A 23,500-nucleotide genomic window follows, 5' to 3' on the forward strand; every position below is an offset into this window, starting at 1 on the left:
TTCCCTACTGCTTTGTTTGAGTATGTGTAAAATATAATCTTCAGATTATATTTTGTATTTATTTAACTAAAAGCTTATACAGGAAAGATATTGAGATTTTATGTATATCCTGATTAATGGCCAAATGCTAGCCAGTGTCTTTAAGTCAAAAACATAATTGAAAATTCAGTGAATTTCTTGGTTATATATCAATCCAGAAAGTAGATTCCATTTATCTATTTATTTAGATTAATTCTTTTTGGTTAGCAAGCACAGATTTACTGCATAATATATCCTAGAAGTTCTTTTTTTTTAAGGCAGGATATAAATGTGACTAGAATGAGGTCTTTGCCCTGAAAGCTCCATATTTATCAGGAAATATGCACATAAACTCATATTTGTAATACAGTAGGAAAAAAACACAAAACTGCCTTTATTTTGAAGTATAAAAGCCTTAAGGAAACTTTTCCTTTTACTTTAATATTATTTGGTTACAAATATAATACATTACATATCATATACATGTGTATATTCTAAATCATCATCATAAAATCAACACTCATTTACCCACCTCTCCAGTTTAAAACACAGAAGGTTACCCATGCCCCATACTACATCTTTCTGTCTATAACCTGCCAGAAGAAAACACTTCCTTAAAATTCTAGCTGATTGCAGGCCTGTCTGATTTCTTGTAGAGTTTTATCAAATAGGCATATATCCATAAATATGGTATTTTAAATTATGTTTGCTTTGAACTTTATAAAAAGCATATCAGGAAGTAGGTAGCTTTTTGGAGTATTCTTTTTTCTTTGAAGCTCATATTTCTAAGATTTCCAAATGTTATTTCATGTAGTAGTTGATTCATTTTCACTGTAGTATAGTATTCTAATGTAAAACTATGCCATCAATTTATTCTCCACTTAATGGCCCCCCTTTTATTTTATTTATTTATTTATTTATTTATTTGCCATTCTGAACATGCTATCACCCATTTTATTGTGGAGTTATCAATGGCGCACCTGGACTATACTTTCAGTAGGGTATAGCCCTAAAAATGGATTTTCTGAGCTGTAGGAAGTATAATGCTGAATTTCACAAAACAGTGTGAAGTGGTAGTATGAACTCAATCTCTCAACTAGCCTATGACAAGCACTCTTGAAAATGCACATCATCTCCAACCCTTGGTTTTGTCAGACTTTTTCATTTTCACCAATCGATTCGGCATAAAACTTTTTGCTGTGATACTAATTTGTATTTTCCTGATTAATGATGGTTAGAATGACTGTGTATCTTAGTCTCACCAGGAATAAAGAACACAGGAAAGGCTGTCACTGTGGGAGGCAGCAGAGAGAATGTCATCTTTGGCAAACTGGGATACCTAGTCATTGTCTTGCATTGCATTAGGCTTATAAAAAAAATTTCTAAATATATAATTTAGGTCATCCTCTAAGGAGGCATACAATTTCACTGAGAAAATGGCTCCAGCATGAAAAATGTTTGAAATGAAACACATTCTTATTGTCCCCGGCACACGGTGAGTGTTGCATAAATTTTTCTTGAATGAGCAATTGTACAAGATGTCCTAAGATGAATAACTCAAATAGGATATCTTCCAGCCGCCTCATGCCTGAAATGGAAATAATCTTTTCTGCCCCAAACCTACTCCTCCTCTAGTCTCCCCCTTCTCTGCAGTGGCATCTGAGCTCACTCACATTCTTAGAATGGAAAACCAAGTCATCTTTGACTGCTATCCCTTTTATGCCTTCATTCACTAACCACAGAGTCCTGCCAGTTTTATCTACTGGATGTTTCTATAGCTCAGGGATTCCAAAGTGTGGTCCACAGATCATTGGGTTTCTCTAAGACCCTTTCAGAGTATCCCCAAGGTCAAGAGGACTTCATAATGATAGTAAGAAGTTGTTTTTTTTCTCGCACAAAAGCAACGGTGGCTAAAACCGGTGGTACCATCACATGAATCAGGACAATTGCCCCAGATGTCTGGTATACCAGATGTCACTGGACTCTTCATTCTCACATACTCCCTGTTAGCAAAAATACACATAAGAATGTCTGTCTCGAAGAGGTAAAAATTATCAATGTTATTAAATCTTGACTCTAAGAAGCATGCTTTTTTACTATTCTGTGTGGCAAAATGGGAAGCATGCAGAGGTATTACTCCTGCAGTTTACTGAAGCACTTAGAGAATTGTTTGAGTTTTGAACTAAAGGAGTTGTTCTCCCTGTGTAACACCATTTTTACTTGAAAGAATGACAGGAAAACTATAATTATTCAGGTTTGCATACATGGTAGACATTTTCTTGAAAATGAATGGAGTCTGTGACTTGGAGGTAAATAACTGACAGTATTTGTTGCCAATGATAAAACTCAAGCATTCAAGCAAAAATTAGAATTTCGGAAACATTGTATCCACCCCCATGAGCTTGACAGCTTCTCAATACTTACAGACTTTTCTGATGAGATCAGTGGTAACAACAATGAATGTGACCACATATGAAATCAATTCAAACTAAGACCACATAATTTATCTTTGGAACTAGAGTACCAACCAAAAGATGACACTGCATGCGGGAGATTCTTCCCTACTGCGGCTATTAATGGTCCATTCACACATTTCACCATCAAGTATTTGCTGAGCACCTACTCTGTGCTAGGTTCTGGGATTACATAGTGATTACCAATAGAGAAAAATCCCAGACACTCTCCTAGGAGTTTTTCACATGTTAATTAATTTAATGCTCATAATAATGTTTTGAGAAAAGCTGTATTAATAACTTCATTCTGCAGTGAGGAAACTGAGCCACAGAAATGTTGAGTAACTTGATTAGGTCACTAGTAATGGGACCAAGTGCTTATTAAACCCATTCACCATGGTATTATTTATACAGTAAAATATGATACAGTCAAATCTCATACACTTTAAATTACCTTCTGACTATATATATATATATATATGACATTCAGAACATCCTTCCTAAGTGCCAGGCACCATTCAAAGACCTTCATTCAATCCTTGAACTAATCCTATAGAGTAGGTACAGATTATGTGCCCATTTTTCAGACGAGGAAACTGAGGTTGAAATACTTTATGTAATTTGTCGGTGTTACATATCTAAGAAGAAGATGGGAGTCAAGTTCAGGCCTTCTGCTCTTTGAGATCTTTTTCTTCAGCCATTAGGCCATACACCTCCCAAGCTTGTGTTCTCATTCTTGAAGGTAACAAAATAAGCCAATTACCATTCATTAAGATTTTAGAAGCTTGATGTGAAAATAAAAAGGAATCAACTTTACAGGCAAACAAAACCTTTTTGATTCATTCATCCAATCCTCAATTATCCCTGGAGATTTGACATTTGTCTGAAAAGTTGCAGATTTGAAAACCCCAACATCTGTCTAGACTTTCTTCAGGCTCTATTTTCTGGAACTTCAGCAACCTGAGAATTACCACAGAGAACTATACACATACATTCACATAGCAATACTTGGGAAGTGTTGGAAAGCCTTTTCAAGGGCAATTTTGAAGCGGAGGCATTTTCTCCCTTATGAACTGACTTTACAACCTATCCTATACTATAACAAAACCAGGTCTACATTATTTTTATAATAATCCCAGGAGAACACAGATTAACTCTCCAACATATATTGAAAAACATTTCTAAAGCCGTGCAGGGTGGAAGCAGGGAGGGAGGAAGACTGACCCAGGAATCACAATTAGTTAATATACACATTTCATCAATCTTGATGCTGTTTGCATGAGAAGACCACTGTGATAACTTCTCAGTGCTTCGAATTTCACATCTGTAAAATGGGGGTAAAAACAGCACCTATCTCATGGCAACGTTATGAAGGCTAAATGAGGTTAATATGCCATGGGCTTAGGGTATTATCTGGCATATGGTGAACACTACGCATTGTTAATTATAATGAAATGAAAATGAAAATGTGCCATGGAGTTACACAATGGAACACACAAAATTAGACACGTGTTACCAAATATCAAAGAGTAAATCAGAGATAGGTCTTGAAATCATTCTACAAGTCTGTAATGTCCCTAAAGTCACACTATTCCTAAGGAAATAGTTGAGGGGTACAAGTTAATAACCAGTTGGTCCAGGCCTCTGTGAACAGCTTCACAGTAGGGACAACAGAACCAGAGGGGAAAGCCTTTCTCGAACCTTCAACCTGGTGTTGGTGATCATGCTTTTCCTGTTTTGTTTTCCTCCCCATGGGCAGGAGGAAGGCACACAGGTAGGCAAACAGCAGCTGGGTCCTGGGGGGGGGGTGGGGTGGCAAGATGGTCTGTGGAGTGACAGTCAGAAGACCCAGGTAATGGCACTAGGGAGGTAGCAGACCCTGGGAAGGAGCCAAATTTATTGTTGGCCTGGAATGCACTTTGCTATTCCTCCTTCGCCTCTGACAGTGCTAAACATAAATGTGGCATTTTCAAGATTAATTTTTGAAACCATTAAAAAAATTGTTGCAACACAGAAGCTTCTATTCCATTTTCAGTTTGGCTGGGCATTCTTTTTTCAAAAATTATGACAGAGAGTCCTCTCAAAACCAAGTCACCATCATGATAGGCATTCTGAATAAATGGATAAACAAAAGCCCAAGGCATTTTATAGTCTGCATAATCCCATCAATAGTTTTAGCTTGATTTATAGTCTTCCAAATTGAGATACAGTATTGTCTTATAAATATAAGATGGAAAACTGCCTTAGTTAAATGTCTCCAAGTCAATGGCATAGGTAGTCTAGGTTATGGGCCCCACAGCAGGATAGGTGCAAGAGCCTGGCAACTGGGAGGGACGTTGCTGGTGCATGAAAGAAGATCAAAGCAACACAATTTGCACACAGACATTGTAACAGAGGCTGTAGGCATCCTGCCCACATCCCCTTGGCATGGACCATCCTTACAGCTACAAGTGCAGAGTCCCTCCATCTCCTTGACGGAGAGCTTTCATTGGCACATAGCCTGCCAGGCCTGTGCTCAGAATGCTAAGGATTCAATGTCCTTGCCCCCAAGGAGCAGCCCTTCACCTCTGACTGATGGGAGGGATGAATAAATACCACAGCTGACTTGTTTCCTTTGCTGGAATTACTCTGAAGGACAGATATTCTCTGTCTCCCAGAGAACCCCAGAGACGGAGCCCCCATGGCAGCAACTAGGTTTGATAATGTACCACTAGTGTTAACTGACTTTTCTTTCCCTGTTTCTCTTTCCATTCCTTACAGGGGTTTCTGGGCACCAACTTCCAAAAACCTACTTGCACAGAAAGCTTTGTCTCATAGTCTCCTCCTGGGAGAACTCAAACCAAGACAGGGTAATCTGGGGTGCTTCGTGGAGTTTTGGAGTCAGTTTTCCTGCTGTATGTCTGGACCTCAACAGCAAAATCAATTTCTATTTACCTACCAAATATAAGAGAAGTCTCACTCTTTCATAAACTGTGCTCCAGCTGCCCTTTCACAGCTTTTGGGAAGCCTACTGCAACATATTAGGGTACACAGGAAAAATTAATTGGATCCAAGGAAGCCAAGAAATCGATTAGAGTGAATCTGGTTATAAATCTCCAGTTGCCTGCTGTTTTACATTACATGCTAAAATATCACAAAAGACAAATCAAATGATCTTTGAAGAATTGCAACTGTTATTCACCTCTATCAGGCACTGGACTGGTTACTTTTACCTCTATTAGGGTTATTAGTTATTTTAAAGCAGTTGGGAAACACTATTAGAACACAGCAGCCTCAAGTTCCAGAGTCAGGGGAGGCCAGAAGGGAAACTGACTGAATCGTCCTGCTTTGAGCCACACATACTTAAGGACTGAATGTCCTGGAGCAGTATAGAGGCTTTGTTCGTCTTGAGAGCAACCACAGAGATGCACTGTTTTTGTTTATCGGTCTGATCAGCCCCATTTATTTGTTTGTTTTTGGTATCATCAATATAAAATTACATGAGCAACATTATGGTTTCTAGATATCCCCCATTATCAAATCCCCACCACACACTCCACTGCAGTCACTATTCATCAGCACAGTAAGATGCAACACAATCACTACTTGTCTTCTCTGTGCTATACTGACTTCCCCGTGCCTCCCCCGCTACATTATGTGTGCTAATCGTAATGCCCCTTATTCCTTCCTCCCTACCCTTCCTCCTCAGTCCCTTTCCCTTTGGTAACTGTTAGTCCATTCTTGGGTTCTGTGAGTCTGCTGCTGTTTTGTTCCATCAGTTTTTTTCTTTGTTCTTATTCTCCACAGATGAGTACTTGTCTTTCTCTGCCTGTCTTATTTCACTAAGTATAATATCCTCTAGCTCCATCCATGTTGTTGCAAATGGTAGGATTTGTTTTCTTCTTATGGCTGAATAATATTCCATTGTGTATATGTACCACCTCTTCTTTATCCATTCATCTACTGATAGACACTTAGGTTGCTTCCATTTCTTGGTTATTGTAAATAGTGCTGCAATAAACATAGGGGTGCATATGTCTTTTTGAAATTGGTGATCAGCCCCATTTATAAATTCACCTTTCAGCAGATACCTTCCTTCATAAGCATTTAAGATGATGTATTTGGGAGCAAGACTGCCTGAATTCAAATCCTGATTCCACCTCTCACCAGCCATGTAGTTCTCAGCAAATTACTTTTAACCTCACCGTGCCTCATGTTCCTGATCCATAAAATGGAAATACTAGACTCTGTACCACAGAACTATTATGAGGATTAATGAGTTAACCCCTTGTTACTCACTGGAGCTACACTGGAGACCAGCAGCATCAACATCCTGGGCAGAGGGAGCTTAATAGAAGTTCAGTTCCTCAGGCCCCATGCCAGACCCACTGAACCAGAGTCTGCATTTTAACAAGATCCCCAGGGGGGGTGTGCGCACATTAAAGTCTGAGAGGCACTGACTTACCACAGGTCAAATGCTTAAAGTAAAGCCTGGCAAGCTGAAAGTGTCCAATCAATTTCCGCGATTATTAGCTCAGCTAATGAGACGCTTCCCCAGGAAAGTATTTCGCGATCTCCAAGAATCAGTAAGTACTCCTGTAATACCGTCCTCTCGCAGCATAAGCCACAGTAACACTGTCACATTTTTTAATAGTTACTTGATTCATGTCTTTTTTATACACTCGGTAAATGGTGTCACAGAACCGATTCCCCAGAATCGGACCCCTAAGGGGAAGGTACATAAGGATGTGATTTATTAACAGTGTTCAGAGGAGAAACAGAGTGTGGAGAGGGCAAACAAAATGGCATAGGGAAGGGTAAGAAGCCTAGCGTTTTACCATCTCTGGCACAGCCCCAGTCTCAACCCATGGACCTCCAGGTAAACTGTATCAGTGTCTCCAGCTCCAAGGCAAGCGAGCAGGACGTTCACAATCCCACCCCAGCCAGTACTGGCTCAAGACTTTCCCATGAGGAAACTCCCAGGTTTCCCGGCACCTTGGCAGAATAGCCAAGGACCATCTTCTGAAAAACGGAGCGGGTGTTAGGAGCAAAGCAACAAAAGCTGGGGGAAGGGAACTTGGGACCGGAAAGCAGGGATCCCAGGTGACCTGCACGGGGCACTGACAGTGTCCACTGGAGCTGGGTGCTACGCAGGTGTCTTCTGGTCCTAAATTGGGCCTGTTTGCCATCCTGCCTCATCTAGCTCCACTCATTCGCTCATGCATTCAACAAATCATGTCCTGAGCTCCTACCGTGTGCCATACACTTTCTTAGAAGCTGGTGATACAGTATTTTGATGAGATATGGCGCCTAGGAAATCTAGTGAAGAGGCAAATAACAAGCAGCAAACATACAAATATATCAGATTAATTCCAGCTAGTTATAAGTGCTATAACTATAAGAAACAGAACAATAATGGGTGCTAGGCGGAACAAAAAGAAGGCAGTCAGAAACTGGAACTGATGCTTCAGTGTCCCTTTTAGGCCCCCATCTCCAGGCTGGTGTCCCCGCGGCACAGAAGCTGCAGGCGTGGGCTAACAGCTTCCACCTATACTGTAGGGGGCTGCAAGGCTGTGCACCAACCCCTGGGAGGAGCTTCCACGGGAACAGGCTGAGGTGTGACCTCTTCTGCTCCATCTTTACTTACCTTGTAGCCCTTTCCTATTCTAATTCCCTCATTCCCTTCCTCCTGAGGGCATTCCTTCAATAAATCCCTTGCACCAGAATCCCCATCTCTGGCTTCGCTTGCAGGGAACCCTACAATAGATATTAATTTCTCTCCTCTCCAGAATTTTCTTCCCCTGCCAGCATCTGCCAGAGTTCAAGCCCTCTAGATGAGCAGCCACTTCTCACTGTAGCCTCCAGCCCCCTCTCCAGGGGGAAGCAGAGCAGCAAAAAGCCCCATTTCCCCTTTCGTTGGCTGCCTGATGGGAATGCAAGATGGGAGAAGGACAAACCTCAAACACAAATTTCAAGATTTGCCAAGAATTCACGATGTACTGGGTGGGAGGGTCATCTGCTGTCCAGCTTACTGACAACTAGTCTAAGTCATGGAGAGACACACAAGGTAGAGTTACATCTCAAATAGAGAAATCATCTCATTTATAGTGCACTTAATAAGCTGCTGCCAACTAGAAGAATTAACATGGCCAAATCCAGCACATACCTTCATTCTCTTCTGGAGGCACATATCTAAAATCTTTCTTAAGGGTGACATCACTAAAAGCAACCTAAACCTTCAACGCTTAAGCTTCACTGGTTATGAACAGGTTTTCACTGCTCACTGTACCTTAGGTTTCTGAGGCAGTAATGAAGCAAAGATTATTGTCACATGTAAATGCCATAAATTTCTTCAGCAATTACTAGTCTGTGAGGGTGAGGTTGAGGTGATGAACAAGCCAAGAGGGTCCATGCTGATTCTCTGCACATCCATCAGGTGGATGCTAGGATGCTGTTGGCTTAATTATTACACCTTGTAGAGATGAATGCAGGGAACATGCGTGCCTTGTCAGCACCCTCCCAGGGGACTGGTACTGAGTAATTGCTTTCCATCCCTGTAGGAATCATCGACATGGAACCACAAGTGCCATCTGGCTCTCTGTGCCTCCCCCACATGCCCAGCAAGCCTCCTGGGGACAGAAAGAAGTATTTTGGGTGGCAGTTCTCATCGATAAGCGGGTGACATCTTGTCTCCTTCTTTATTATAATCACAAATTTTATATTAAGAAACATCCCTGACAACTGAAACACTATGCTACAGATATATATATATATATACACATACATATATATACAAATATGTAAATTTGTATTCATGCTAAAACCAAATAACATTACATTATAAATAATATATAGCTGTATTATATAATATTATACAAATACATACATATATAAATACATATTTTATATTTATAGGGTTTCTATAGGGTAAAGAAGGTCACACATGAACGCATAAGAAATATTTAATAAACAGCACTGTAAAAATTGGCTAGTGATTTCTGAAGAAAACATATTACATTCCAAATAAATTATTGTTGGATTTTTTAAAAGGTTATCAACTTTATAGGTGACTTGGTTTTTTTAATATGTAAAATAAATGGAACAATTATTTTAAAAATCCATGGATAATCTCAACAGTGTAAGACTTCAACTTCCTCAGGCCAAAACTATCCCAGGTAGTTACAAGGAAACCTTGAAGCTAAAAGATATTTTGTTGCAAATATAACAGTTAAAAGGATAATGGTCTTATGATGAAGAGATCTTAATATAAAGGGCTCCGGCAAATGAATCTCTAGGGTTTCACTGAAGGAAATCTGAGAAATATTCAAGAGGTCTAACATGAAATAGGCACTCAATAACTATTACTTCATAGTTAATAACTTCAATAAATAACATACTAATAACTTCAATAAATAACAATTAATTAAATTAAGAAAGGGGAAAATGGGTAAAGAGCACACACATACAATTCACATGGAAGGAAATGTGCAGAATTCATGTCCTGTATGTATAGAAGCCTTGCCTGTTCCCTATCTTCCAGCTCCTGTAAGGTTGGCTGCTAACAGCTCATAGCTGCCCCTTCTGAAAACTGCCTTCATCCGAATGGGAGCCACCTCACCTGGGAAGCTGCAGGTCTGCCCTGCAGCCAGCCTCAGCAAGTCACTGACTCTAACGGGTAGGAGGAGACCAGACAACAAGAGGAAGTAGAAAAATAATTTATGATATTTCCAAGGACTGGGAGGAAATTGGTAAAATAATTTTTTGCCAGAATACCAAATAATATGGGAATATGATCATTATATACTATGGAGATTGTAAAAAACTATATAGACTAAGTTACTGGCATTAATACAAACTTGGCACTTAAACATTAGATGGCAGCCTGAGAAATCGTATCTTACCCTTTAATGGTATGCCTCTTAGATCCTTTCTAAAATGACCAGTGGACTACAATATGCAGGGAATAATACATGTGACCTGAAGCAATATCAGCGATATTCAACATCAAACTTCTGCTACATATTCATGAGAAGGGAAATTGAAGAGAAACATCAAGGGCACCCTTGCATACCTCTCTCTTGAGACATAAACACAACATGATTGGAAGCAATCTTTGCAGAATCCTGGGAACCCCCCTACCCAGGTAGTAGATATAGGTGAGAAGACCACAGGAGTAGCCTGCCCCAGTGGAGAGGCCCTGGTCTTATGAGGCAGCTATCCAATAAAACTCACAATCATCTTCCTAACCGGGAGTGTGTTTTGATGATACGGCAGGTAGAAGGTCATTTGTGATCACACTGTGTACTTGATAAGGAGGTCAGATCAGGAGGAAAGGTAAATACAGAAAACCACCATGGCCTTCAAGTGGCTAGGTCACCAAACTAGAAATATAAATATATTAATGTTACATCCAGAGAAGATACCTAAAAAAAAAAGTTTTTTTAAAAAAAATATACAGACATGAAAGGATCCAAGAACCCTGAACCCTACCATTATTTCATGGTTATGGGCAAATGTCAGGTCTACAACAGAGATGACTCTTTCTTCAAAGATGAAGAACTATTAAAAGGAATAAAAATGTTTTAAAAGCTTGAACCCTAAAGATAATGCATTATATTTTTAAAAACAAAGGAAAATGAAAATGAGGAGGAGCATACATTTGGGGAAATATTTACTACAGAAAAACAAGCGAAGCATCTGCTTTATAAGATTAATAGCAAAACAAGTGAAGTATCTGCTTTATAGGATTAATAAAATTCCTTGAAACAAGAACCATATAAACAATGAGAAGATAAGGCCAGAGAATGAGATAAAACAGGGGCTAAGACAAGGGCAGAAACAAAAAAAAGAGCTGCATAAGCTAAGAAGACAATAACAGGAAAGAAAAACATCATAGCAAAATGAAAATCTTTATTAGAAATAGGGCATAGGATTGCCAGAGCAGGAAAGTCAAGCCATTGGTACAAAAACAAACCTTTAAAACTCTCCCAGAACAGAGAGGGAAAAAAAAAAGATTAAAAACAATGAGAGACAAGATAATGCATGTGAAAAGTAAGCCCAAATGGTGCAAAGTGATACTCGAGAGAATGAGGTCAGACAGATCCCAAAGAAATAAGAATTAAAGAGAAGGAAACATTTCCAAATCTGTCTGTCTAAAATAATTCCTGAGAGTCCAAGCAAAATTTACGAAACATTATCAATGTCCACACATATAGTGAGTTGATTTTCTTTTTAATATTTCAAGGGAAGAGTAAATAATCCTCAGTGCTCAGGAAAATAAAAACAGCAACAATCTCTTACAAAGAAATAAAACACAGGAGACCCTCACCACTCGTATCATATACAAGAAGGTAAATGGCAGTGATGAAGGACTGTATACAATCATCTAAGTACCTGGGTAAAGTCAATAGAATGATATTTTGATATGTATGAGCGCATTATGCATGAAATCTTTCTCAAAAGTATCTTTAAAATATAAACACCAGTTAACCAAAATACAAATCAAAAAGTATCAGGATAGGGGCATCCTAATTAAAAGAAGAGAAAACTAGCAGTAGGCAGTAAGTACACTAAAATGTGTTTAAAAATCTAATTGTTTATTCTTTCAATCTCTCAATAAATGAACATTTACTGATAGTTTACTAAATACAATATTTATTAAAAATATGGTAATAGAGCAAATCTCCAAGAATTTAAATAATTATTGAAACAGAAGACTAATTCCACAACTAGGAAAATATTTGAACATATTTAAATAAAAATTATTAATATCCTTATCATTCAAAGAGCTTTCATAAATGAATTTGTCAAGATTTATTTTTTAGAGGTCAATGTTCATTGTCAAAGAAGCTGAAATTAAAATAATAAGAGACCACTTGTTAACTCTCAAATCTTAAAAATTAAACTACTTATAATGTGAAAAGATTTGGTATAGTAACTACTTCAGACATAACTGTGGTAGTATAAATTTGTATCATTTTTCTAAAATTATTAATAACCTTAATATATTATAAGATATCTTAACACTGATATCTTTAGAAAAAATATTCAAAGTATGAATTCACACACATTACAATACATACATAGTAAGCATACAATATATATATAGTATGCAATCTTGTGTAGCCATTAAAATCATGTTTTAAAGTTTGTTAAATGTTGGGGGAAATGTTCAGTGTATATTATAACATTAAACAAAAATAGCATATTTTAACATGTAGTGAAATTCTTCTTTATAATATTGAATGTATTAAAGTAATGAAAGGAAATGTGGCAAAAGTTAAAGGTGAGATTATTTTTAGGTGGTGAGTTTATGGATTATATTTATTTTCTTCTTTATACTTTCTTGTCTTGTGACAAAGACTGATAGTTGAACACAAATATTTGGTCTTCCTTTCTTCCTATGATATAGAATTATTGATTTTACCTGAGCATATGACTATCTGAAATTAAAACTAAACTTTCCAGTTTCCCTTGTATGAGAGCACTGACTGATGGAATTTAAATGAAAGTGATGAATAAGACCTCTGGGGATGTCCAGAATATTCTTTTCTTTTTTCTGCTTATTGCTGGAAAGTGACTTTGAAAGCTGGAGCTGAAGCAGCCATCTTAGACCATGAAGTGAAAGCAATGTTGGAGGATAGAAGCATTAAAAACATGGAAGAGGTCCAGGTCTAGGACCCCAAAGGGCATCACATGACTCTTGACTTTGTCACAATAACTAATATGCATACTTTCCAAAATTTCTACCATGATCTCTTCTTAATTTTATTGGAGAAAATAGTATGAAAAGAAAGAGAAATGGGGGTTTAACTGAAAGCAGTTGGACCAGGACCTAATGTGGATGCACATGGTGAAAACAAAACAAACGAAACAAAGCAAAATGAACTACAATCCTTTTGATGGATTATTTTCCTTGTTTAATTTTTAAAGAGTGGATTTGAGGCAATAAAATCTATTTACACCCTGTCTCCATATGACTGTCATTTCCTTTGTCGGATATCCCACAAAACGAAGATTATTTCATTATTGACCAAAAATCGGAACAAAGAGTTGACATAAAACACCTTCCTTCTGAACATGTAGAGGAACAGCACATATTGACTATATTCCTTCCTTGCCTTCCAAAGCAAATGCAAAACATCAGATGCCTTCAAAGCAGAGAGTCAAGAGCTATCTATTAACCAACATGGCCAGCTGACCTAACTTAAGTTTACAAGTGTGGGTATATAGAAACTTGTCCCCCAATTAAGCAATAAAAGTCAAGATTAGGATAATAAGGGAGAAAACATGATTTTACACACTTTAGATGGCTTCTGTTTCATCTTTATACTTGTTCCCTTTTTATTAGAAGCTAAAACCAGTGACAAGTAGAACATTAATGCTTGACATACAGCATATTTCCATAGTAGGTATTATCTGTGCAGCTGGAGAACCTGCAGTACATAGAGACAGTACATTCAGTAGGAGATCACACTGTCCCATATTAGATACAAACCAAAGTATGTAAAAATTACAAGGCTGAGAGCTTGATTATATATATATATAGTGTTTAAAACTTTTTCAGTTTTTAAAAATGTTCCAGGTCAGATTTTCCTATAATAGTTCATCCAAACTTTTCTTTCTAATGAAAATAAGTAGCTGCAAAATATACTAGGAATACATAACAATAAAGTGAAAAAAAAATCAAACGTCCCTAAATTTTCAAATCACTCGCTAGACAGTATGTAGAATACTGCATGTTATTGCAGTAGATATGTTATATTTTCTTAAACTATATGTTAAAGGATAAAAGGAAGGTAGACTCCTAAAGGGAAACATATTTACTTGTTAAGTAATAAGGATATCAATGATTATTTGCTAATTTGCTAATTTAATTAGGAAAAAAGTGAAAGGCAAAAATTAAAATATAACTATACCAAGTAAATAACACTAGAAAACATCTGCATATAAATTCTGTCTACATGGCTGAGAATTTTTTAGGCCAAAATCAAAAAGTCAATTTGGAAATGCATTAAGGAGCAGAGAGATGGGGTCACCCAATTGAACTATTTGTGAATATCTTTGTTCTTTGGTGTATAAAGATTGATTGGTAAAATGGGTAGGTCTGAAAGTTTAAAGGGATCTAGTAAGCAAACACCTTCATTTTCTATGTACTTTTAAAAGTCTGAGCTTTGCCTCTGATTTATTTACTGAATAAAATGCACAGTATCTACAATAACAAGATTTTTAAAAATAATTTAATCAAACAAATAGCAAGGGAGAAAAAAAGGAAAAATGCTTTAAAAAGAGTGCTAGGTTTACTTACATGACTTTTTCTTAACATTAAATAGAAGTTCCAGTGATTTTTAGTAAAGAATGGCTGCCCAAACCATGTGCTCCCTAAAACATACCTTTTCCTAAGCTATGTTTAATAAGCTGTTTTACCAATCTCCAGCATCACACTGCCTCGACAGCTAAATGCAAAGGTTTGAAAGAAACATGCTGACATTATTTATCCCAATTCTTATTCCATTTCCAATGCAACCTTACCCTAAAATAAGCTTTTGACTTTTAGAAGGGGTTATTAATTTTTTGTGCATCCATGAAGAGGGTTCACAGACCAGGGAAGAAGAAGCCACTCAATGGGCCATGGTAATGGGATATTCTCCACACAGAAGCCTAATCTTCTTGCACACCAATGCTTCCTGATTCTCTGCAGGAAAATGGCTTTATTCAGTAACTGAATGTGTGATTCCAAACACAGAGGTTAATTTGGCTTGCTATGTGGGGGTCTCTCTGTGGGAAGAGCTGCTACCCTGATTCAAGCTTTGGCTAAGCAATGTTCAGTTTGAAAAAGGAACACAGAAATCCATCATCCTTCATATTTTGCTTTTTATGTGCAATAATTAAATCCCTAACACTTAATGACCTACATCAAAAACTAATGTTTCAAAGTAGAACTTAATACAGTACATTGGATTTTGAAGATAAATCAAATGTAATACATATATATTTAAGATATATTTGTCTTCAGGAACAAGACAGGGATGCCCACTCTCCCCACTGTTATTCAACATGGTATTGGAAGTCCTAGCCACGGCAATTAGACAAAACAAAGAAATACAAGGAATCCAGATTGGTAAAGAAGAAGTCAAACTGTCACTATTTGCAGATGACATGATATTGTACATAAAAAACCCTAAAGACTCCACTACAAAACTACTAGAACTAATATCGGAATTCAGCAAAGTTGCAGGATACAAAATTAACACACAGAAATCTGTGGCTTTCCTATACACTAACAATGAACCAATAGAAAGAGAAATCAGGAAAACAATTCCATTCACAATTGCATCAAAAAGAATAAAATACCTAGGAATAAATAAACCTAACCAAGGAAGTGAAAGACCTATACCCTGAAAACTACAAGAAACTCTTAAGAGAAATTAAAGAGGTCACTAACAAATGGAAACTCATCCCAGGCTCCTGGCTAGGAAGAATTAATATCATCAAAATGGCCATCCTGCCCAAAGTAATATACAGATTCGATGCAATCCCTATCAAATTACCAATAGCATTCTTCAATTAACTGGAACAAATAGTTCAAAAATTCATATGGAACCGCCAAAGACCCCGAATAGCCAAAGCAATCCTGAGAAGGAAGAATAAAGTGGGTGGTATCTCGCTCCCCAACTTCAAGCTCTACTACAAAGCCATAGTTATCAAGACAATTTGGTACTGGCACAAGAACAGAGCCACAGACCAGTGGAACAGAATAGAGACTCCAGACATTAACCCAAACATATATGGCCAATTAATATACGATAAAGGAGCCATGGACATACAATGGGGAAATGACAGTCTCTTCAACAGATGGTGCTGGCAAAACTGGACAGCTACATGTAAGAGAATGAAACTGGATCACTGTCTAACCCCATACACAAAAGTAAACTCCAAATGGATCAAAGACCTGAATGTAAGTCAGGAAACCATAAAACTCTTAGGAAAAAACATAGGCAAAAATCTCATGGACATAAACATGAGTGACTTCTTCATGGACATAGCTCCCTGGGCAAGGGAAACAAAGGCAAAAATGAACAAGTGGAACTATATCAAGCTAAAAAGCTTATGTACACCATTAATAGAACAAAAGGACAGCATTAATAGAACAAAAAGGTATCCTACAGTATGGAGAACATATTCATAAATGACAGATCCGATAAAGGATTGACATCCAAAATATATAAAGAGCTCACACACCTCAACAAACAAAAAGCAAAGAATCCAATTAAAAAATGGGCAGAGGAGCTGAATAGACAGTTCTCTAAAGAAGAAATCCAGATGGCCAATGGGCACATGAAAAGATGCTCCACATCGCTTGTCATCAGAGAAATGCAAATTAAAACCACAATGAGATATCACCTCACACCAGTAAGGATCGCCATCATTGAAAAGACAAACAACAACAAATGCTGGCAAGGTTGTGGAGAAAGGGGAACCCTCCTACACTGCTGGTGGGAATGTAAATTAGTTCAACCATTGTGGAAAGCAGTATGGAGGTTCCTCAGAAAAAATAAAAATAGAAATACCATTTGACCCAGGAGTTCCACTCCTAGGAATTTACCCTAAGAATGCAGCAGCCCAGTTTGAAAAAGACAGATGCACCCCTATGTTTATCGCTGCACTATTTACAATAGCCAAGAAATGGAAGCAACCCAAGTGTCCATCAGTAGATGAATGGATAAAGAAGATGTGGTACATATACACAATGGAATATTATTCAGCCATAAGAAAAAACAGAGCCTACCATTCGCAACAACATGGATGGAGCTAGAGGGTATTATGCTCAGTGAAATAAGTCAAGCGGAGAAAGACAAGTACCAAATTATTTCACTCATATGTGGAGTATAAGAACAAAGGAAAACTGAAGGAACAAAACAGCAGCAGAATCACAGAACTCAAGAATGGACTAATAGTTACCAAAGGGAAAGGGACTGGGGAGGATGGAAGGGAAGGGAGGGATAAGGGTGGGGAAAAAGAAAGGGGGCATTACAATTAGCATGTATAGTGCGTGGGGGGTTCAGGGAGGGCTGTGCAACACAGAGAAGACAAGTAGTGATTTTACAGCATCTTACTACGCAGATGGACAGTGACTGTGAAGGGGTATGTGGGGGGGACTTGGTGAAGGGGGGCGCCTAGTAAACATAATGTTCTACATGTAATTGTAGATTAATGATACCAAAAAAAAGAGATATATTTGTCTTTATATTTACACCAAACAATTTTTTCTCGAAGACTATATTAAATATGCAAATCAGCATTTTTCCCAGTTATCTAATTCAGTAATTTGATAGCTTATTGGCATAGTATTTCAAATGTTAAAAAATAAATGTGATAACCTCACAGTTAAAAAATCAAACAGAAATGATATAAAATTAAGAAAATCATGCCACTACACCCCATTCTCTCACTAACATCCTTACACATAGCCACTTCCATGTTCTTTAACATTTTATTGTGAAATATAACACATACAGAAAAATGCATTTAAAATCTACCCCTAAATAAATTATTATAAAGTGAGTACCTGGATAAAAAAAAAAAATAGAACTCCAGAATCCCCAAAGACCCCTCATTGGCCCCGGTGATCCCCGTCCCCAGTTACCAACCTCTTTCTCTGGTAATTTCATCAGTGCTTATGTTTTTGCCTTAAGCACTTCACTTTCCTCCCTATACTCTATAGTTCAGTTTTGCCTATTTTGTCATTGACATAAACGAACTTAAATACATTTAATGTTATGCATTATTTTGTGTAAGCTTCCTTCACACAACATTGTATTTGATATATTTGTCTTATTTACTGTGTTTATTTTCATCACTGTATAATATTCTTTTCAGTGACTCTACTATTATTTTATTTTTTATTATGGTAAAACACATAATATAAAATTTACCATTTTAACTATTTTAAGTGTACATGAGGGACATTAAAGATATGTACAGTATTGTAATCCTCACTATTTCCAGAACTTTTTCATCATCCCAAGCAGAAACTCTGCTCATTCAATAACTCCCCATCCTTGCTTCCCCTCAGGTCCTCATAATCTCTACTTTCTCACTCTGTGAATTTGCCTATTCTTGGTACCTCATATAAGTGGAATCGTACAAATATTTATCCTTTTGGGACAGCTTACTTCAGTCAGCATAATGTTTTCAAGGTTCATCAATGTTGCAACTATGTCAGCACTTCATCACTTTTTAAGGCTGATAAATATTTCATTGTATAGACATACTACATGTACTTATCCATTCATCTGTGGCTGGATACATGGGTTGTTTCCACCTTCTGGCTACTGTAAACAATGCTGCTATGAACAATGGCAAACAGTATCTGTTAGAGTCTCTGCTTTCAATTCCTTTGGCTGCATACCTGAGTGTGGAATTGAGGGATGGTACAGTAATTCTATACTTAACTATTGGACAAACTGCCATACTGTTTTCCACAGAGACTGTACAATTTAACATTCCTACCAGAATGCACAAAGGTTCCAATTTCTCCACATCCTCATCTACACTTACTATTTTCTGTTTTCTTTTAATGACAGCCATGTTTTTTTGATGTTTGGTGGTAGGCATTTGAGTTGTTTCCAGTCTGAGGCTGTAACAAACAATGCTGATAAGAGAATGCTTATGCCTATTTCCTAGACCATATGACAATACATTTCCATTGGGTATATACCTGGAATTGGGATTGCTCATATGACATAAGCATGTTCAAATTTAATAGAAAATGTCAGAGTTTTTCAAAGTGTTTCTCCCAATTTACACCACACCAGCACATATCCAAATATCTGGTGCACTTGCTGTAGGTGTAAAGTGATAACAACTCTTGGCTTGAATTTTCATTATTATTAATGAGGCTGAGCAGGTTTCATATATTTATTGGCTATCTGATATCCTCTTTTATGAACAGTTTATTCAATAATGAATAGTTCAGCAATCTTGTCCACATTTTCTTCAGTGCATCATCTGTCATATTCCTCAGGAGTTTTAAGAATCCCATATATGGGGCTTGTCAAGGCAAGGTCTTCTTCGGTTACATGTATTGCAAACACCTAATTTGTTACTTAGGTGCACTTGCAGAGTTGTTTTTTGATGCCCATACAGGCTAATTCAAATATTTATTTTTGTTTTTATCTATTTGTGCACATAAAAGATAATAAATATTCTATTCATTTTTATGCCCTTTTTTTTCCTTTACAGTATATTTTGAAGAGTTCCCCCATCAGTATAAGGAATGTTTTCTCATTCTTTTGTATAGCTGTACAATATTCCATTGTGTGATTATACCATTGTTTGCCGCACCAGTTCTTGTTGACCCAGGGACTACCTTACATGACAGCCCCCGCTGTCAATAATGCTGTACAGCATATAAATAATGCTCCAATGAATATCCTTGTATATATATCATTTTGCAATCATATCTTTAGGAAAAATGCCAGAAAGTAGAATTGCTGGTATAAAGGGTAAACCTTTGATAGATATGCCAAAAATCCTTATGGATTATTCCCACCCATCCCCCAAATCCCAACAATTCCAGCACCTGTTCCTGCACAACCCACAAGCATACTGTCACCCCTATGAATTTTTACCAATCTATTACAAGTATTGAGTTGTAGTTTTAAATTGCATTTTTTGTATTATGAGTAGCAGCTTCTGTTTCATATGTTTAAAGGTCTTTAACATCAATGTTACTTCTGAGTGTTATGGCTTCCCCTATCAAAGGAAATGTCAGCTACATCATACTGAAACATTAAACATTACCATGCATGTGAATTTCTGGGCAATCTTGGTGAAATTCAGATTCTGGTTCAGTAGGTCTGGACTGGGGCTGGAGATTCTGCATTTCTAACAAAGACTCACATGGTGCCAAAGAAGCAATCTAAAGAATACACTTACGTAGCATGGATGGTATGAAACACTCACACTACTTACAGAAGAAATTTAAAGTAAATCATCAAGGAAAATAATCGTTTATTTAAAATAATCCAGATTTAGGGTGCTGTGTTCAAAATACCTTCTCTTTTGCAGGGAGCTCAGTATGACAGCATATTCATCAAAAAATGACAACATATAATTTTTATGTGCACAAAGGCAATAAAACTCTCAGAGAAATGCAACGTGATGAAGGATAAGCTACACAGGAGTGAAGTCAAGATTGAAATCAAGGATGTAGCAATTCAAATCCTCGATTCCAGTGGCATTTCCCATGGAAGGGCTATGATGTGCTATTATATGTGACTTACTAATAATGGCCATGCGGCTAAGACACAGGCCAAGAAGACTGCTGCCTATGATCATTATAGAGGGTACATAGAAGGCCTGTCCCATCAAAGTCCAGGGGCTTCACTTACAACATGTTTTAACCAATGAAACCAACATGTTCCAGGCAAAAGTTCAAATGGAAAAAACACAATGGAGTTTTTACTTAAAATACTATGCAAAACATCATTTAAGGCATAAATTATCACAAAGAGACTGGTCAGTAAGAACAAAACCAAGTGAGAAAATTCTCACTGGACGATAATATGGTATAATGTGCTGCATTGCACATTATACTTATTAAGCCCTTACCAAGTACTCTGTGTCTAGTTGCTCATTTAATCCTCTCACCCACACTATGGGGCAGGTTTCTCAGGCAGTGCTCTGCACAGTTAAGAATATAGAATACAGCAGGAAAATCTAATTATATTTTGCTATTCTCACACATGAACAGGATGCACACTCAGAAAAAAAAAGTCAGTATTATTTAATTAGTAATCGAATTTGAAAGTAAAACAGAAAGCTAGCTCTTCACCTGGAGATGTTAATCCAATGTAACTCTACCTTTCAAATCAGTAAGAATTCTGCAGAAGCACACTTTGGAAAGGAGAGGACCTCCCAATTTTAAGCATATTTAACTTTAGCTACTGTTTTCTTGTATTAAGTTTTGTTCTCAAACCATGAAAGATGTTGGGGTTTTAAAACAATCTTGGTCATGTGTCTTATCTGAATGCTCCCTTCTGGCTTCAGTTCTGTTAATCTCTTAAGAGGAAGAAAAAATAAATCAAAAGGAAAAAATAAGAATTTCCCAACAACAAGAAAGTCAGTGAGGTGTGAATCGTCTTTCTTATTCAGCTGTTAAGTGGTAACAATAACAAAACAAACAACTTGGGAAAAATACATGACCTTTAACACTGGCAAGAATGAAGAGTAACAAAAATAAAAGCATATTCAGTTAAATACCTTCCTCACAGGCTTAGCTCTCACAGCGGTTGGACTCCCCTCGACAGCTTCCCCACAGGGACCACACACCAGCTCCAAAGGCCAGAGGAACAACTTTCTGAACCTAGGTAAAAATTCTATACTGATTTTCAGGTTAAGATGGAAAAACTGCCTCATAGACTACATTAAAAAAAAAGAGCAAAAGCAGTTAAACAAAAAATAAAACAAAAACAAATAAGAAATGAAGCTTGACCCAATGCAATAACTCTGACAGCTAAGAAAATAAAAGAAGTTTCTGGGGCAGAGAGTTGCTCTGAGTCACTGTTTGACTTCAAACACTGATCCCTCCTCCAAACCAATGTCTGAGTCCAAATTGCCTAAGAATTCTGGTCCATAATCACACATTGAAAGAGAAACAAGTTAAATAGGTGTCCTTATGGTTTCCTTGTCTGAGAAATAGCAGAAATGCCTCTAAGTGAGTAAAATGGGAGAGAATGATTCTCACTGAAGCAAGGGTGGAAACCGTCCAATACTTCAGAATGAGTTGAGAAAGCTATCCAGTCTGAGGATGTCTCTCTATAGGAAGGGGAAGCACCCCTTTTCCCCTAAACACAATGTGCATGCACACACACACACACACACACACACACACACATGCACATACATGGTGATATAAACCTATAAACCTGGTACAGGATACTTACCAAAATGTCAAGAGAAAATAGACCCCAACATCCTAAGAAAGAATGTACATGGTATCAGTACTCTCTCCAGCCTTCCTTCTAAAGAGAAACAGCAAGAACTTAAAACACTCTCAAACCACAGCCTGTGAAGGGAAAACACTCTGGTCCCAGATAAAGGATGAAAGTCAGGGAGTCACCAATACTTCATTAGAGGAAGCAGAATGTTTGAGAAGGGCCATCGAAGCAAGACGGAAAAAAGGGCAAAGCAACTTTGCAAAATGTGCCAGTCTAGAGGAAAAGAAAGAAAGAAATTTTTAAAGCATCCAGGCATAAAAAATAAATAATCTATCTGAAGGAAAGATCAGGCTCTCCGTAGATTTCTGCACAGCAGCATTCAGGGCTAGGAGACCGTGGAGCAATGGCTACAAATGAGACCTAAGGACATTGCCTTGACCTAAAGTATTTTTCATGTTTAAAAGAGTGAGATTGGCAAACATAGAGGACCTCATGAAATACACACACCTATGAACCTTCCTAAAAGCTATATTTTTAAATAGACTTTGACAATTAAACACAGTTAATTTAGAGAAGCAGCAAGATAAACAATTTAGGAATGCAAAGCTTTGGTAGTTAGTGCATGCAGAACATTGAAATATAGTGCTAACACTAATCAAATACAGAAATTATGGTTCCAGGGCAATGTGAGTTTTTAAGCATGAAAAATGTAAAAATATTAACACAAATAACAAACATTAAGACATGGAGGCAGGTGGACAGAGAGAGATATACCAGGTGGTAAATGTTCTCATCCTTCATAGAGCGACAACAATAAAATTGAAATTTTAAGACTTCAGGTTAAAATGGTATCCGCAGAATGATCCTATTTTTAATCCTTCCATCTATATTTATATCTACATATATGTTTCAACATTTATTTAGAATGACATTAACCCAATGTTATGATGATATATTTCTGGGAGGCAGGATTTCTGATTATCTGACATATAAACATACAAACATACAGACATTAAGTGTGTGCCATGCTTTAAAAAAAGACTGAAAGCAAACAGGGAATATTGCTAATATTGTTTGTCCATCATTTAAAGTAAGTTCTTAGATTGA

At 37.2% G+C, this 23,500-nt stretch overlaps 1 protein-coding gene across 6 annotated transcripts in view; it reads right to left on the reverse strand.

Moving 5' to 3' along the window:
* PLCB1 (phospholipase C beta 1) overlaps positions 1–23,500 on the reverse strand; it is a 669,546-nt gene that overhangs the window by 519,053 nt on the left and 126,993 nt on the right. For 2 of the 6 annotated variants that reach the window (XM_057502747.1, XM_036880081.2), the window contains exon 1: positions 21,717–21,856. The exons of the other annotated variants lie outside the window; for them this stretch is intronic. The gene's annotated coding sequence lies outside the window, so the exon portion shown is untranslated. Of the gene's footprint in view, positions 1–21,716; positions 21,857–23,500 lie in introns of those variants that run through there. 6 annotated transcript variants of the gene reach the window in all.

The sequence above is a fragment of the Manis pentadactyla genome, chromosome 5, assembly GCF_030020395.1.
Source record: "Manis pentadactyla isolate mManPen7 chromosome 5, mManPen7.hap1, whole genome shotgun sequence".
Classification (NCBI taxonomy): Eukaryota; Metazoa; Chordata; class Mammalia; order Pholidota; family Manidae; genus Manis; species Manis pentadactyla.